Source organism: Mercenaria mercenaria, chromosome 10 (assembly GCF_021730395.1).
Source record: "Mercenaria mercenaria strain notata chromosome 10, MADL_Memer_1, whole genome shotgun sequence".
Taxonomy (NCBI): domain Eukaryota; kingdom Metazoa; phylum Mollusca; class Bivalvia; order Venerida; family Veneridae; genus Mercenaria; species Mercenaria mercenaria.
In genome coordinates, this window is record NC_069370.1 from 37,608,312 (window position 1) to 37,627,067 (window position 18,756).

The following is an 18,756-nucleotide window of genomic DNA, read 5'->3' on the forward strand; positions in this document are numbered from 1 at the left end:
TCACAGATTGGTCTGTTTCTTTCCTTACAATTTCACATTATATAAAAACATCATGCTAATAATTATTTTCTTCATTTGATCATTTAATTTTAGTGCATAAGTATATCCTTGAGACAACTTTATTTGTGCACTTACAATACATTAACCATTTTTAAAGGCAATTCAAATAATTGATTTTCGGATTTAAAAATGGATAACTCTCTCTCACTTTTATGTTATGAGAAAGGATTACTTATCTCCCAAAGGGTTTTATTTTTCACATATTTATCAAAATATTATCAAATTTATCGATCAAAAAGTATCTACAGATCACTTGCTACATTTTTAAAGTGCTTCTTGGCAAACCTTCTAAAATGTCAAAAATGCTGTATCAAATTTAAATATTACAATTCTGTGTTAAAAATGACTGAAAGTTAAGGCTGTTAGAATGTACTGGTACACTGAAACCGAAAACAAACCAAACCAAAGTCATTTTGTCATTTAGGAATCCACTTGTGCTTTTGCAATTCATAATAGTCCAATTTTGATTTGTATCTCTGGGTGAAAGTATGAGCCGCGCCATGAGAAAACAGACATAGTGGCTTTGCAACCAGCATGGATCCAGACCAGCCTGCGCATCTGCGCAGTCTGGTCAGGATCCATGCTGTTTGCTTTCAAAGTCTATTGCAATTAGAACAAGAGCACCGCCTTGCGGGTGCTGACGCTCATCTGATTTTTTTTTGTATAATAGAAATATTGTCCTACCCATGATTTTCTAAGTCTAAAAAGGGCTATCACTCTTGCAAAAAGCAGGATAGAGTTATGTTTCTTGATGTACAGTGTCCACTTATGATGGTGAAAAACTGTTGCAAGTTTTAAAGCAATAGCTTTGATAGTTTATGAGAAAAGCTGACTTAAACATAATATTCAACCAAGAAAATGATTTTTCTAAGTCCAAAAGGGGCAATAATTATTGCAAAAAGTAGGATGGAGTTATGTTGTTTGCTGTACAGGGTCAGCTTATGATGGTGAACAAGTGTTGAAAGTTTTAAAGCAATAGCTTTGATAGTTTAAGAGAAAAAGTTGACCTAAACATAAAACTTAACCAAGAAATCTGATATTTTCTAAGTCCAAAAGGGGCCATAAATCTTGCAAAAAGCAGATGGAGTTATGTTTCTTGCTGTACAGGGTCAGCTTATGATGGTGAACAAGTGTTGCAAGTTTAAAGGAATAGCTTTGATAGTTTTAGGATAAAAGCTGACCTAAACATAAAACTTAACCAAGAAAACTGATTTTTCTAAGTCCAAAAGGGCAATAATTCTTGCAAAAAGCAAGATGGAGTTATGTTTCTTGATGTACAGGTCAGCTTATGATGGTGAACAAGATATTCCAAGTTTCAAAGCAATAGCTTTGATAGTTTAGGAGAAAAGTTGACCTAAACATAAAAACTTAACCAAGAAATCTGATATTTTCTAAGTCCAAAAGGGCCATAAATCTTGCAAAAGCAAGATGGAGTTATGTTCTTGCTACACAGGTCAGCTTATGATGGTGAACAAGTATTCCAAGTTTCAAAGCAATAGCTTTGATAGTTTAGGAGAAAAGCTGACCTAAACATAAAAACTTAACCAGGCAACGCCGACGCCGACGCCGACGCCGACAACCGCTCAAGTGATGACAATAACTCATCATTTTTTTTCAAAAAATCAGATGAGCTAAAAACTGTTAGCGAACATCATGGATCCTGACCAGACTGCGCGGATGCGCAGGCTGGTCTGGATCCATGCTGGTCGCAAAGCCACTATGTTGGTTTTCTCATGGCGCGGCTCATATTATTGCTTGGATATAATCATACAAGGTGCTATTACTATCCCACAATGAAAATTGAGAAATGAAATTAGTTAACAGACGGACAAATTTGGAGAAAACAGCAAGTTTGTTTTGGGATTTTATGACCATCCTGAAGAAACCTGTATCTGTTTTCTCATAAACAAGGAAAAACATGACAAATTAAAATCCAGAATCAATGTTTTTCGTTAGAAAAATGCAACCTATAATATAATTTGTGACCTTTTCGACAAAACTGACAGGGTCTTTTTTCTATTTCATTTCCTTCTTTGGTTTCATTGGATATCTGGAGGAAAAAAAAACATGTTTGTAGATGGCAGTATGTTAAGCCATTCCTTTTAATTTGAAATAGTATATTACAGTTGAAATTCAATATCTCAGACTCGCTTATCTCAAAATTTCTGCTATCTAAAGACATTTTCAAATCCCATCCAGAAAACATGTGCATAAAATATAATTTTCAGTCCAATTTAGGTTATTCTGAAGTAAAACGCGCAATCCCTTGGAATTCGAGATCCGTTTACCTAATAGAAATATGTGCACAGAGTAAGAATGCTCCAGCCCCACTCCCCTACCCTGATATGATGTTAGGACACTGTTAGCAGGGTGTATCTTGTGGGTGATGGCACTTTATTCGACAATAAAACATTTAGACACATGTCATATAACTCACCTTGTTATAAATACTGAAAATTTATATGAAGTTAATGATTAGCTTTAAACATTCAATTTTTTTTCTCCTTCAGAAGATCATGTTTCCTATCAGACTTTAACCCTTACCCTGCTAAATTTCTAAAATGGACTGGTCCATCGTTCAATATGGGCAATACCATTTATTTATTTAAGGGGTGTTTGCTGAAAAATTACTGACTGAATAGCGAACAGTGCAGACCATGATCAGCCTGCACGGATGTGCAGGCTGATCTTGGTCTGCACTGGTCGCAAAGGCAGAAATATTTGCCGCCAGCAGGCTAAAGGTTAAAGGCATTGACCCACTGACTACATACACATACCTAAAATGATTTTTTTTTTTGTATAAAGCCTACAATAATGTCTAACTGAAACGTTCTGTTATAAACGACATCTTTTATCTTTCAACTGTGTTTACAATGTTAAATATTAAACAAAAACCTAACAAACTCGCTAACAAATTGCAACTAATACTTGTACTGTACCAAGCAAAACATGATTATTTAATCCAAAAGACTTTAGTTGACCATGTTTAACTTGTATACAATTCTCTTTAACATTTGTGTAAATATTGACAATTCAAGAAATTCTTCAAGTCACAAACAGGTTGTATGTACAACTGTAAAATCAGAAATATCGGCAACAGATAAATTTCTGTTATATTCAAATTTTGAACATTTTCCTCGCACTTATCCATATGCATGCATATTCTTACAAAAATAGTCAAATGAAAAATTCTTCAACAGACAAATGCACACAATTACGGTACTTGTTTGCTCGTTTTTAGTTTAACGACGTTTTTAGGCTGTATTTCAGTTGTGTAATGGTGGGCAGTTTAAACCCTACCCAGTGTTAATGAATTCTGTACCAGTATAAACCAGTTCTTTGCAGGTAACTGCCAACTTCTCCTGCCAACTTCTTCACATGAATCAGAAGTGGAGAATGAATAATCTCAAGATTCAATGTCTTTTATCAAATCATCACGGAGAACATACACCTTGCCCGAGGATCAAACTCAGGACCTTGCGATCTGTAGATCTGCACTCTCTCTATTGAGCTAAGCGGGTGGGCTATATATATACATATCCAGGATTATTCTTTTCATTGTTGTTGGGCTAAATGTCAGATCAACGTGATGTACGTCATATGACAATTTTTCAAGCTTTTCATAGTGGAGGAAGATCCAAGGTGCCACTGCAGGTGTTGGTTAAGGCATGGGTGGTCATCTAGGTAGAACCATTGACCTTCTGTTAGCCAGCTGTATGGCTTTGTCACATGAAGAATTCCACACCTGAAGACGAGGTTTCGAACCCACATCAGTGAACGGCAAGTGATTCAAAATCAGCTGCCTTAACCACTCATCCACAGAAATCCTACATCCAGGAAGAATGAATCAATATATTTTTTTTTCAAAGTTCAAGTACATAGATATAAAATCTAATGAAAATGCTGTGCTATTGAAATATTATCATTTGGCCAATGAAGCAAAATTTTTTGATTTTATAGTACACCTTCCCCATTTTTCAAGACAAATTTAAATTTCAAAAGATTCAAAGAGGTGATTGGTCCCGTCAAAAGTACATATTTTTAAATATCCAAATTTTGTGGTTTATAATATGAATGGATTTTATTTGAATTTTTGTTTATTATTTCATAGACTAAATTTTTAATATACAGAATAAATAGATAAAATGGCTGTAATAAAATATTTAAAGAAATACAGGTAGTTGTAGTAGTACCAAAGATATAACTCCTTAACAATAAAAAAGAAACAAAACCATTTAGTAGAATACAAAGCATTTTTCACATTTCATTGATTTCTATTATCGACACTTGGGTTCAAAGAGTGAAATATGTACAAAAAAACAAAGGAAGAAAACTGGCATAATTATGAGTTATGCCTGGTTACACTTCAAACACAAAATAGTAACACAAGTTACTCACAATTAGGTTTATGGTATAATTAAACACTATTTTTTCCCTACAAAATTATGTCTCATTTCAAGACCTGGACACTGAGCCGTCAATTATGAACTTCATGATCTTTTTAAGACAAGATGAATTTAATTTCTGGCGGGTTAAATTTTATTATCTGCAAATAAGGCTATTCATTCTGTTTTTTTTTTCAACCAATCAGATAATAGTTATGCCAGACATATTCTTAAAGAAATCCAGTATTTATTCCTGTAGAGTAAGACTGTGTTCTGACCCTGTGTTTTGTTCACAGGAGATAACTCCTGAGGCTATTCAAATTTTGTATAACAACAATGTCTTCTCAAAATGCAGAGCCAAGACTGCGATGAAGTCAGAATATATAACAGAATTATTCTTTCTAAAAGAAAAGGATTATCTAGTCGGTACCCAGACTACTGTATAGTATACAACATGTACGGCTAACCTATTTATAGCAGTCTGTGTTCAGAGCCTATGTTTTGTACACAAGAGACAACTCCTGAGGCTATTCAAATTTTGTTTGATTATGTCCCTTTTCTTTTCAGAGCCAAGAAAGATTGGTCAGATTATATTAGAGAAATGCTTAAAAAAAAAAGATAGTCAGGCTATATATTTATAGCTGCAAAGAAAATGTACTGCAAACACTGTCAGGTAGAAATAATGAAATCAAGAAACTTTGATCTGTTGTTTAGCTCCCTCCTTTTCAGATACTTAAAGGAAACATTTTCTAATGTCAATTCTGTCTACTACGACTCTTAAATCATTTTTAGGAAGTGAAGGGATTTTCAAAATTGGCTTGATATTTGATTGAAATGACAAACATTTTGTTTCTGCAGCAACATTTTAAAAAAATGGCCGATTTACCGAATTTCTAGATGATACATTTTGTTATTTCATTAATTTAAAAATAATTTCTCTCCTTTTTCGAACTGTAGTGAAAGAAATTACCATGTTTTATATATATATATATATATATATATATATATATATATATATATATATATATATATATATATATATTAAAAAGGTTATTTGCTAACTAAAGAATATAGCAGTTTGTAAATGATATCATAAACACACTAAAATGGCTGCCTCCACGATCAGCCATTTTCTTAAATTTCAAACTGCCATATCTTTTATAATAGTGCTGTGACTTATAAAAATTCTTTCAACATTATGCACACACTGAGAAAACCAACATAGTGCGTTTGCAACTAGCCTGGATCCAGACCAGCCTGCGCATCCTCGCAGTCTGGTCAGGATCCATGCTGTTCACTAATGGTTTCTCTGATTGCAATAGGCTTTGAAAGTGAACAGCATGGATCCTGGCCAGACTGCGCAGATGCGCAGGCTGTTCTGGAACCATGCTAGTCACAAACGCACTATGTTGGTTTTCTCATGGCACGGCTCATATATTAAGACATCATATTTCCATGCTGAGAAAATTCAAAAGTAATGAAAGACAAATGCTATATCAAAGAATCAATTCAATATTTGATAAACCTATGCATTCATACAAATTTCAGTTTGAAGAATCTTTAAATTATCATTTCATGTGCCCAACAGACAGCATTGATACAGGGGATGTATTTTTAAAAGCACCATCTGAAAGCTTCAAGTATTTCGCTGTAGATTAGTACAGTATGTATGCAATAGAAACGTATTACAACTTGTACCATATATCTGCCTATAAATGCCCCTACTAAGAGGGCCTTACATTTGAAATGTGGGAAAGTGGGGGAGGTGAGCAAGCATTTAGTAAGGCCCCCACCCACCAAAAGATTTTTTTTAAATTCCATTATTAAATATAAGCTGTATTACCAACATCTAACCAATGAATTTTAATATCACTGATACTCCTCTCTGAGGGGGCGGGGTACATTTATGAGCCCACAGACATTAAAGTAGGGAATATATGGTATATAGAATAAAATTTATATGACTTTGAAAGGTTTTCAAAATTCAGAAAAAGTTAACTTCCTTTTTTAAATAAACTTACCGGTATATAAATATGGAAATATAAAAGTATTAATTCAAGTACAGTTGAAACTCGGTCTCTCAAATTCCAAGGGATCAGGCAGGGAGTTTACTTTGAGATACCCCAAATTCAGCTTAAAGTGATATTTTGTGTCTTTTGGGACAGGATATGAAAATGTCTTCGAGATAGCCAGAATTTTTAGCTACTTTTAGACAACAAGTTTAAACTGTATGTTAAATTTATCAAAGTAGTAAAATATGTCCATTAAAGGGAGGTAATGTCTTCATTAAATATGATATAATGATATACAGGGTAATTAAGTATCTTTTTTTACAGACTTAGCAAGTAAGTTTTTGAAAATGCTCATAAAAACTAGCTACATTAATTTAAACTGTGTAATGAAAGGTTAAAAAGTTTAAAATGTTACTAATTTATTGTGAATTTGATATGCATAGGTTCAATGGAGCATTTTGCAAATTCAAAACAAACAAAAAATAATATAATATGGCTCTAAATACTGGCACTTAAAGCTACAAAGTGGTTGAGACTATTTCTAGCTTGCTACAAGTACGACATGGCCTTGGGAGGCCCATGCAGATAAAATACTTAGTAATAGACTGACAGCGCATTAAAGTTTGTAATCAAAAACACACTTTGCTTATTCTTACAAATTTGTAATGAATTTGGTTGAAGTTTGCAAAAATTAGCTTCAACACCAAATCATCGAAAGAGTTGTTTTACATGAAAATTGAACAGCATATAAAACATGTACACATTAGATCTACTCTTCAACACGGTTGTAATTTTATTGATACATGCATTAAGTTCTGAAAAAGGATGACATCAAGGGGTCATATTTTTTTGACATTTCAACGCCTTAAAAACTATATCTTGGTTTTGATGCCTGATTTGCAATACGGTCAAGTGCCAATTTCCCATTAATATATAAGTTTATCATAGTTTTCATCAATTGTTTATTTTTTTTCGGAGTGACATTCTTTTTTTTAGAGGGAGGAAACATTTGGAGAATATCTTTTAAGTATCCGGTCTCATGAGGCAGTACTGAACTCTATGTGATTGTTGTAAAATAAACTTTGATAATATAATTTATTATCATATTTTATTTGATTCTTTCTTATATAAGCATGTATGCTACCAGCTAAAATATGCCATTCCAAACAAGAGATCACAGAGTGATCTTGGCGCCCACCAATGTGCCATTTTTGAGTGTTCCTAATTTCAAGACTTAATGACTAGCTCAAGGTCAAATTTCATTTCCATACACAACACTGGGCATGTGGTCCAAATTCGAAAGCTGTAGCTTGAGAAATGTGAAAGTAGGTCACTAGATGAATTTCAAGGACAAAGTTCTATGCATGTGCATCAAGTTTGAAGGCTGTAGTTTGAGAAATCTGAAAGTAGGTTACTAGGTCAATCTTAAGGTCAAAGTTTATTTCGGTACACAAAACGTGTCCAAATTTGAAGGCTGTAGCTTGAGAAATGTGGAAGTTGGTCACTAGGCCAAAATCAAGGTCAAATTACACTTCAGAACACAAATCTACGCATGTGGTCCAAATTTAAAGCCTGTACCTTCAAAAATGTGAAAGTAGGTCACTAGGTCAATATGAAGGTCAAAGTTTGTTTCGGTACACAATCCTATGCATGTGGTCTAAATCTGAAGCCTGTAGCTACAGAAATGTGAAAGTAGGTCACTAGGTCAATGTTAAGGCCAAAGTTCATTTCGGTACACAAAACTATGCAAGTTGTCCAAATTTGAAGGCTGTAGCTCGAGAAATGTAAAAGTAGGTCACTAGGTCAAAATCAAGGTCGAATTTAATTTCGGAACACAGAACTATGCATATGGTCCAAATTTGAAGCCAGTACCTTCAAAAATGTGAAAGTAGGTCAATGTAAAGGTCAAGGTTTGTTTCGGTACACAAAACTATGAATGTTATCCAAATTTGAAGCCTGTACCTTCAAAAATTGAAAGTAGGTCACTAGTTCAATGTCAAGGTCAAAGTTTTTTCAGTGCACAAACTATGCCTGTGGTCCAAATTTGAAGGCTGTAGCTACAGAAATGTGAAAGTAGGTGACTAGGTCAAAATCAAGGTCAACTCATGTCAAGGTTCATCTTGTCACTCAAAACCATACATGTGGTCCAAATCTGAATGTTGTAGGTTATTGACAAGAAGATTTTAAAAGCTTTACCCTATACAAGTCTATATGAACCATGTGACCCCCAGGGCGGGGCCATATTTGACTCTAGGGGGATAATTTGAACAAACTTGGTAGAGAACCACTAGATGATGCTACATTACAAATGCCAAAGCCCTAGTCTTTGTGGTTTGGACCAGAAGATTTTCATAGTTTTTCCCTATATATGTCTATGTAAACCATGTGACCCCCGAGGCGGGGCCATATTTGACCCTAGGGGGATAATTTGAACAATCTTAGTAGAAGACCACTAGATGATGTCACATACAAAATATCAAAGCCCTAGGCCCTGTGGTTTTGAACAAGAGGCTTTTCAAAGTTTTTCCCTATTTAAGTCTATATAAACCATGTGACCCCCCAGGGCGGGGCCATATTAGACCCAAGGGGGGATAATTTGAATCATCTTGGTAGAGGACCACTAGATGATGCTTCATACCAAATATCAAAGCCCTAGGCTCTGTACATGTGGTTTTGGACAAGAAGATTTTCAAAGTTTTTCCCTATATAAATCTATGTAAATTATAGAAATAAACAAAGGGCCATAACTCATTCAAAAATTGTTGAACCAGTCTGATTTTCAGGGGGACACAACTAGGGTACCGATACATCATTCTGACAAAGTTTGGTCAAAATCCCCCTGGTAGTTTCTGAGGAGATGCGATAACGAGAAATTGTTAACGGAAGGACGGACAGACGGACGGAAGGACGACGGACCACGGACGCAGAGTGATTTGAATAGCCCACCATCTAATGATGGTGGGCTAATAAAAATTGTTTGTTTTCATTCTAAATAACCCTCAACAGGTCCCAGAAAAGTCACAAATTAGCTATATAGCTAAATCTAGCTATATATAGCTAGAAGTAGCTATAAAACCAATACCAATAATGCAAAATATGTGAAAACAAGATGCAAAATGGTCATAATTACGTTCAAAAGGTTTATAAGATGAAAGACAATAACACAAATCCAAGATCTTTGTAGTCACATTTTCAATAACTGTGGCAGTATTTTGCGATAAATCATCACTGAATTTTTCACTTGTGATAATCATCGTAGTATAAGACAAATTTATAAATGACTAATCGCAGAAATTCGCAACATGTTTTGAAACTGAAACTGCATAGATCTCCATTCTTTGTGATTGTCTTCTGTCTCATAAACCATTTGAATGGGATAATAATTATTTTACATTTAATATACACATATGTTAAACAATTGTTATTGGTTTTATTGCTATTTCTAGCTATATATAGCTAGATTTAGCTATATAGCTAATTTGTGACTTTTCTGGGACCTGCTCAATATTAGCTAATAGCTGGAGAATAATGTGTGATGATAATGACATTTCAAAAATTTAATTGGACAGGTGCCCAATTAAGCTGTTAACTGAGCTAAGATTTTACAGCTTCTAAGATTTTACAGGGAATCTGAACTAAAATTATCAAAATATATTCACACATATACTTGTAAAGGTAGTTTGAAAAACAAAACGATACACACTAAAGCTGCGTTATTAAAGTGTTACGTTGGTCAGAACTTTAGTCCATACCTCTCGTTACCTATGAAAACAATGTCCTAAGATACAGTTTGAATTAAACGTGGGCTGTTAAGATGTAGCTAAGACAATGTCAATTAATAAATATGTTTTGGACCATGAACATAAACTATTTTCATTATTTAAATAATCACAAACCGTGTTTGTTTTTACAATATATCCGACTCGTACAAAAATGTATCAACAGCCGCCATATTGGTTGTTCTGCGGTAAATTGATCAATAGAGGCCCCCTAAGAGGTAATGATAGAGCAATAAATGGGACTAAATTTTGATCGTATTTTTATTGATATTCTTTACTTTAAATAATGGATCTAACATTCTGGCTTTAGTATACGAGTTGAATAAAAAAATGCGAGTATATGCACATCTGTACGGTGGTATGTTTAGGACATGCATCAATAGAGGCCCCCTAAGGGGTAATGATAGAGCAATAAATGGGACTAAATTTTGATCGTATTTTTATTGATATTCTTTACTTTAAATAATGGATCTAACATTCTGGCTTTAGTATACGAGTTGAATAAAAAAATGCGAGTATATGCACATCTGTACGGTGGTATGTTTAGGACATGCATTTTTTTTATTAAAATTATCTCGTGCGCACGATATATCTTATCTCATGCGCACTACATCTTATCTCGAGCGCACGACATCTTATTCCGTGCGCACGACGTCTTATTCCGTGCGAACGACGTCGTATCCAGTGCGCACGACGACATATCTCGAGCGCGCGACGTCTTATCTCGTGAGCTCGACGTCTTATCTCGTGCGCACAACATCTTATCTCGAGCGCACGACATGTTATTTCGTGCGCTAGACATCTTATTTCGAGCGCACGACATCTGATCTATATATAGATTCTAATATATTAGGGCCCTTTTTGTGTATTTAGGTCATCAGTAAAAAGATGTTATTTAAACTTCCCACAAGCAAAAGTTTATCACATCAGTTGGGAGAGCAGTGCGCATTATTGGTCATTCTATCTTCAAAATAATTAAACGAACATTAATGATGCTTGCTGTATGTTACACTCCGGTCACAAGAACGCTACGAGCTCCGCACGAGTAGGTTTTCAGTCGAATTTTAGCAAACTCGTACGACGTCTGAATGTTTCACCGAGCTCCCGAGTTCTCTACGAGCTCATAGAAATTTCTAACTCGGGAGCAGCTCGCAAGAGCCCCACACGGGAACCGCACGGGCCCCGGAAGAGCTCGTACGGGCATCGCACGATGTTCGTGCGAATTTGGAAAACTGCGAGGCATGCCGATGCTCGCGCGACTATTGCAGAGGACTCTCACGAACACCGTACGAGTGCCGTGCAAGCGCCGTACGAACCCACGAGCACCGAACGAGGTACGACCGGGCTCCTTGTGAGCTTGTCTGCGATGCCCATACGGATATCCTACGATTACATACTATAAAGATCGTACGGGCCCGTTGTTACTGTGACCAGACGCTACGATTGCACAGAGACCACGAGGATTCTAATGTACGATTTTTCAAAACCGTACGGACATCGTACGGTTTTGTGACCGAGACTGAGTCAGACATTTAACAAATCGCAGTTCGACTTGTAGTATCAATTGAAAAGTTATAAATTTGCATACATAATTTAAGGTTCTTTGAGATATATGCGAATTGATACTATCGGTCGAACTGCATGTTAAATATGAGAATACAGACAAATGTCAGCCATATTTTTACTCTAAACATAGATAAATATTTTTTTTTGCTTCAAGGCGTTCATTCTAGCTTTGATGGAAAAAAATAATATCAGAAAATATATTTAAAGAAGGTAGTAGTTATATCCACTCCTTTTATGAACTACAAGTAGATATTTAATTATTTAAATATGACGAAAAACTGGATGCGAAATGAAATCTTTAGCATACAAGCTGTTTACCGTCAACGCTTAGAACGCAAAGACGTGGCGTCGTCAAGCGTAATGTTTGACGTTCCGCTAGATGACGTTCTATAACGCCTTCTTGGCCTTTAAAATAGAAAAATAATTGCGAGCGTGGGGGAGGTTGTTGGGGGAGGGGGATGGGGTGATATGGGATAAAGTGAGATGATGTAGCCGAGGTGGGATTGACAGGATACAAAGTAACAATATGAAGAAACAGTTTAGGGATGGGTAATGTAACGCGGGGTGATAGGGAGAGTGATATGGACAGGGCAGATGGCGGGATATTAAAAAACAATATCAAGAAACAAAAGAAACTAAAAGTAGAATAAACATATTTGCTTTGGAGCGGACGAGGGTGCTTTGGCTGGCAGGGGAGTGAGGGGAGAGAGGGGGCTGGACAGATGGATGGACACACAAATGCACGAATAGCATTTCTTTATTAGTTGTGATGTATATCTTCTAGAGTGAGGCAATTATTGAAAATGATGATGATGTATAATTTCACCAAAATGAAAGCAAGAGCTATGGAATTTATGTCATTTTGTAAGTGTTGGTATTATCACAGGGAAGGCTTGTATGAAATTTCATTCAGTTGTGTTAAGTAGGCCTATTGAGTTGCCAGTGAAGGGGGCGAGCCTAAGGTATGTGGCTATTTAAGATCTGTTGATACAAAAACATAAAGTCAATTTTGGAAGTAATCTGACTGCCTGATTTAGGCAAGGGACCGCTTAATACAGGTGGCTGATAAGGAAAGTTCAACTGTAATAACTGATAAAATTTTGAGCCGCACTATGAGAAAACCAACATAGTGCATTTGCGACCAGCATCCAGACCTGCAATTAGAGAAACCGTTAGCGAACAGTATGGATCCTGACCAGACTGTGCGGATGCGCAGGCTGGTCTGGATCCATTCTGGTCACAAATGCACTATGTTGATTTTCTCATTGTGCGGCTCAAATAAGCTTGCTGAGAAACACTAACAAGGTTCATGTCTGAATAACGACGTAATAGCTGTGGTGACTTCCGCCGCGGCGAACTTAAAAAGATGTGTAAATTGTTCGAGAAAATTTTTGAATATAGAAAAGCTTCGAGTAGTAGTGGTTCTTTGGTTCTTTCATGACCACATGAAGAAGCAAAAGCTTGAAAAGGGGTATTTTAAACAAATAAGGGTATTATGATGTTACACATTTTTCACGCCTTTCGATCTTAAAATATAAGAATTGGGGAAGTGTTTTTTTTTTCCAGAATATGTGAGCCAGAAAGTCATGTACTCTTTCCGTTGAAAAAAAGAAAGAAACATGCAGCTCGTTTGTATTTCTTTTTATTTTTTTATTTTTTATTTTATTTTTTTTTTTATTTTTTATTTTTTTTTTTTTTTGGTTTAACGCCATTTTTCAACAGTATTTCAGTCATGTAACGGCGGGCAGTTAACCTAACCAATGTTGAATGTTCCTGGATTCTGTACCAGTACAAACCTGTTCTCCGCAAGTAACTGCCAACTTCCCCACATGAAACAGAGGTGGAGGACTAATGATTTCAGACACAATGTCGTTTATCAAATAGTCACGGAGAACATGCGCCCCGCCCGAGGATCGAACTCGCGACCCCGCGATCCGTAGACCAATGCTCTTACCTGCTGAGCTAAGCGGGCGGGCAGCTCGTTTGTAGGACTGATAATTCCCCAGATAGTATCAAGCAAAATCGCTATCTATTCTAACTTTTACGATCGATTTTAAACCTAGTATGATAAATTTTAAATCAGAATGGTCAAGGGATTTTACGAACCGCCGATGTATCTTGATATATTGCAACCCTCGGTAGATTCAGGATTGTTCGCGGTCTACTTAATGGCGTTGCGGCGGAGTAACATGCTCTGGAGAACAGAGCATTCTAATTACTGCAGAAGTTGTCGTCGATGCATATAATATAACGACCTGGGACAACATGTACGGACTTACCATGCAGTCTCAGATCTGTTTGTTTGTTCGTTTATGTGTTTGTTTGTTTGAAAGCTTGCTTATAGTTGACAGCCGACGCCCATATGAGCGACTCTTCCAAGACTCTAAGTATTACAGTGCTTTAGGGTATAGCGGATTTTAGGGTATATAGAAAAGGTTAATACTTTTACCTACATGAAAACAGACTTTTAAACGTTTGCTTGTTGTGCTATTTGTTATATGTTATCATAGGAAAATTGAAGCTATCCTGTACTGACTAAATCAGTGTGTATGACTTTTTTTGTGACAGAAAGTTAAAGCTGAAATATTTTGAAAAGAATATACATTATCACTCTGGTTTATAGTAAAAAAATCTTAAAAGTTTGTTTAGCAAATAATTGAAAAAAAATGACCAAAGATATCCTGTACACACTAAATCAGCGCATATGTAAACAAAGAACACGTGAATTTCAATTAAAAAAAATGAATAAGACGTTTTTCTTCTGATATACAGCAAAAAAAACAAAACAAAACAACTACTATATCTATTTTATTTTAATCGGGGCGCAGGAAAGATTTGTTAGCTATCCTCTATACCCTAAAGCACTGTATTAGTGGGAGGGTACAGTTGACACTCAAATTCCAGAAATTACCTGGTTCTTTATAGTGCCCGGTGTAAAGCAGGCTTACTCGGGACTCTTATTGAAATGTTAGATTTTTTTTTAGGAGCATCTATTTTATTTGGGTTTTACGGCGCACCAACACAGCATAGGTTATATGGCGCCAAACAAGACTACAAATTTTGGTTTCATATCTCATAGACATCAAAATAAAAACAGGAGGTATGGAATCAAAATTTGCATACATGCTGGAATCACAGAGTTACAGCAAAACCAAGTGTTAAGACCCTATTAGTCGCCTCTTACGAACATGCAAGGGTAAGGCAGTGGTTTCAATTCTTTTCATACATAGATCGTCCCAGAACCACATGGGGCTTTTTAGGAGCAGGGGCTCGAACTCACGATCCCTGGTTTTGTAGTCATGCAGTGTTATACCCCTGGACCACTGCGTCCGCTCATCTCAATTCTTCAATGTCTGTTTATTTCGAATACTAGTATAATACTAGTATGGGCCGTTCCATGAGAAAACCTGTCACATGATAAGTGATTGCATATAATAATGGTAAATCATTGTTTTTCTTATGTTCATGCAGAAACTAGAAACAAGTATATTGTATCCAGGTGAAATCAATTTCTACCATGTTTTAACAATTTATGTTAATGTGTTGTCATGGCAACGGAAATTTAAAAGCACCCATGCATCATGAAAATATAGCGGTGTGTAGATATAAGGTCAGTGATAGAACCAATAATTTACAGTTAGGTTATTTTTCAGTAAAATCATTTTAAACTGTTCCTAAAAATTCAAACGTTTGATGTTTAGTTAGTGGCTAGCCTGGGAATCATGTCTGACAATTTCTAACTTTTTTTCTACTTGCAAATTGACAGTGACAGTTGATAATATCAGAAACTCGACGAATGCCAATTAACACTAATTAGCGCAAATTAAGTGGGATCTTTAATGCACAGATATTAGGGCTTCCTAGGCTAGTTAGTGGCACGCAAAATTGGTTGCATTAATGACTTGAAAAATACACGCCATGCACGGCGACGTCATATTGCTTTCATGACGTTCTTAACGTCACGTATCAGAATGCCTTCGTGACTTACTTAAAATCATTGTAACTCTCCAAAGAGTGAAGATTACTTCAAATTTTCACATTTGAAAGGTAACAGAATCTTCTTCATGAATAATTTTGTTATCTCAATTTTTATTTTTGTCTATGTTAATTTTATATTGTATCCTACTAAAATAAAGTTCATTGTATCTTTTACTGGCTGTTTCTGTCAAAAATTCCTCGATAGAGGCCAATTACAACCTGCAATCTGTGAGCAGTTCCTTTATATGCGGTCAATATCATAACTAACTAGCACCTGGTGGTTTGTAATTTATATTGTTTAAATTATTAGGCAATTATCAAGAAATATGATTATAGACTAGTGTAACAGTACGATCTATTCTCAATCAGACACATGGAGTTTAATTACATATATTGACCACTATCTTTGACTTCGGTTGCCTCAAGAAAAAAACCAACATACTAATGTTAAGGTCTAATTGTCCTTGCAACTTGTTAACCTAATGTATCGTTTGCCTGATTATAGTTACGAGTTCACATTCTACTTGAGACAGCTTCTGGTCACCCATGTTAAACAATGTTACACTAGGATCTGAGGTTAGTGCGGCCCAATTGACAATGACATTTAAACGACACTGTTCTTGGGAGATCACAAATATGCATATGTGGCCATTAAAAAAGTCAGTTTGGTTTTACATTCGTTTCAGTTACTACATTACTGTTGTAAATTTAATGAATCAAATCGCGGGCTTAGCGCAAAACGGTTGTAACTTATATGAAATAAAGGAGTTACAACCGTTTTGCGCTAAGCCCGCGAAATGGTCTACACGGAAGTTCAACTTGATGACATTTTCAAAACGCGTTATATAATGCAAACCAAGACGCAAATAGTTCACAGATTTAGGTGGTTGGGTTAGATTATATTTGATTCAATACTTACGACAAAATGAATACCCGAGTTTTTTCAAACAGTGTTTGCTATAGACTGATATGACATGGTGACCTATAAACTATGACCTAACCTAACTCCATGCAGTTTTTATATTAATTTAGAATCTTTTAGCGTTTTATATTTTTATGTTATCGCCAGATTTGAAAAAGAGAAACACAGGCTAAATCTTAAAAGCTTTTGGCATAAAAAAAAACAACTTATCATAGACAAATCATTGCTTCAATTTTTTGTGCCTATATATCCATATAAAATATGCACAGTTGATATGGGATTTGTTTTTGCCAAGTCAGAATAGTACCAAGGACAATGTCAACGATCTCTATTGTTTGTACAATGGTAATGAGCGATGCGGCTCAGGCCATCCTAAAAATGGTTTTGTTTGCTGTTTTTTTTCTCTCTCTTCCAGTCACAATTCACGATTGTAGCCGGGAGTTGGGGGGATGCCATTTCTCGACGGTTTCCTGTATTTTTCGTCTTGCTTCGCAAAGTTGCATGTATATACTACACGATGCTTGTAGATTCCATGCGAAAACGTTTTTTATTGTCAATACTGAGTCAATAAAAATATGAACAGAGAAAATGCAATTCTTAATTTCAAGTGGCTTCTGTTAAAAATAAAACCGTATTACAGGTTCAGTAGGCCTGTAATGCACTAAAGTAATTACTACTGGACCTAAAGAAGGGATAATTGAACATTGGAGTAGAACTGTCACTCTCAAGAGGCAAAATACTAGCACTGTGGGCTAGAAATATGTTTGTTTGGCAGAGAACTACAAATGGACAGAATTTTGCTGACTGACTTTACATGTAGCTTAGTTTGATACTGCAAACTACAGATATTGATGGCACATGAAAACACAATGGCATTGGGTCAGAGTACATGTAGCCCATTTTCAAGTTTAAGACAGGAAACACTGTATCTTTTTTTATGTAATACTAAAATGACACAAACTTTGGTATCTATGTTTAAGCATAAAATGTTCACTCTTCTGAAGTGAAGAATGACAGCAAAACCCAGTATAATAAAGGATATTATCTATTCATAATAACCTAGCTATGTCAAATGGATTATTTGACAGTTCAATCAGTATTACTTGATAAAGTAACAAAAATCCCAAACAAGGTAATAATGATATTTACTGATAAAAGTAAGAAAGTTATTACAGAAAACATAACCTGTAAGGCGTTTTGGGTGAACAATCTGATTATCAATATTTTATAAACTGAACTGATATTTTTTAGAGGTAAATTTTCACTTCAGTAATGTTTTACAATCATGAACAAAGAAGAAAAACAGGCATGTTTCATGTACTTTATAACAAATACAAAAATGTAACCACAGCTTTGACAAGGTTACATATATAAGCATAACACATATTCTAAATAGATACATCAACCTTTTATAATTATAGTACTGTAGCACCAAACACAGGATAAAGAATTTTATTTAACACTTCTCCTCCGTTTCTTTACTGTACATTTTCAAAGCATCATGACTGGGTTTAGAATGTAAACTGTAAAGAAACATTTCGCATTCATTACACAAGCCACCAAGAGGCTAACTGATCTAAATCAGTATAACCAAAGCAGCAAGAACTCCATCCCCCCACCCCTCACCCTTCATCCTCCCTCTGAAAACAGACTTGGTTTAATTCAAATAGATATAAGCCTTCTTCATGACTATATTTAATTCAAAACTAAACATCTGCATCACTTGAACTTCTACAATTATTAGCAAATATCTGTTGTTGTTTTTTTTTTCAAGGAAAGGGAAGGTTTGATACCTGTCATTTAGGAAATAACAAACAAATTCGATGAATTGGTATCCCCCGCCGAAAGGGTTTGTGGTGAGGAATGGCAAAAAAATATATCCGTCAAAAAGTTAAGGATGTTAATAAGAAGCAAATAATTTCAACAGAAAACAAATGTTTCATTAAAGAGTACATAATAAATGTATGATACTTTGATCCTGACTAAAGAATTTATTTTGAATGGGATATGCTTACTGTAATAAGCTTAGCTTTAAAACTTAAATGCAGTTAATT

At 35.4% G+C, this 18,756-nt stretch overlaps 1 protein-coding gene across 2 annotated transcripts in view; it reads right to left on the minus strand.

Annotated features, from left to right (window-relative positions):
• Positions 1 to 10,424, minus strand: part of LOC123561878 (serine/threonine-protein kinase DCLK1-like) — a 65,617-nt gene extending 55,193 nt beyond the window's left edge. Inside the window, exon 1 of one of the 2 annotated variants that reach the window (XM_053552787.1) lies at positions 10,354 to 10,424. The gene's annotated coding sequence lies outside the window, so the exon portion shown is untranslated. Of the gene's footprint in view, positions 1 to 2,046; positions 2,067 to 10,353 lie in introns of those variants that run through there. The other variant, XM_053552788.1, reaches the window with a different exon arrangement.
• Positions 10,425 to 18,756: the final 8,332 nt, after the last annotated feature.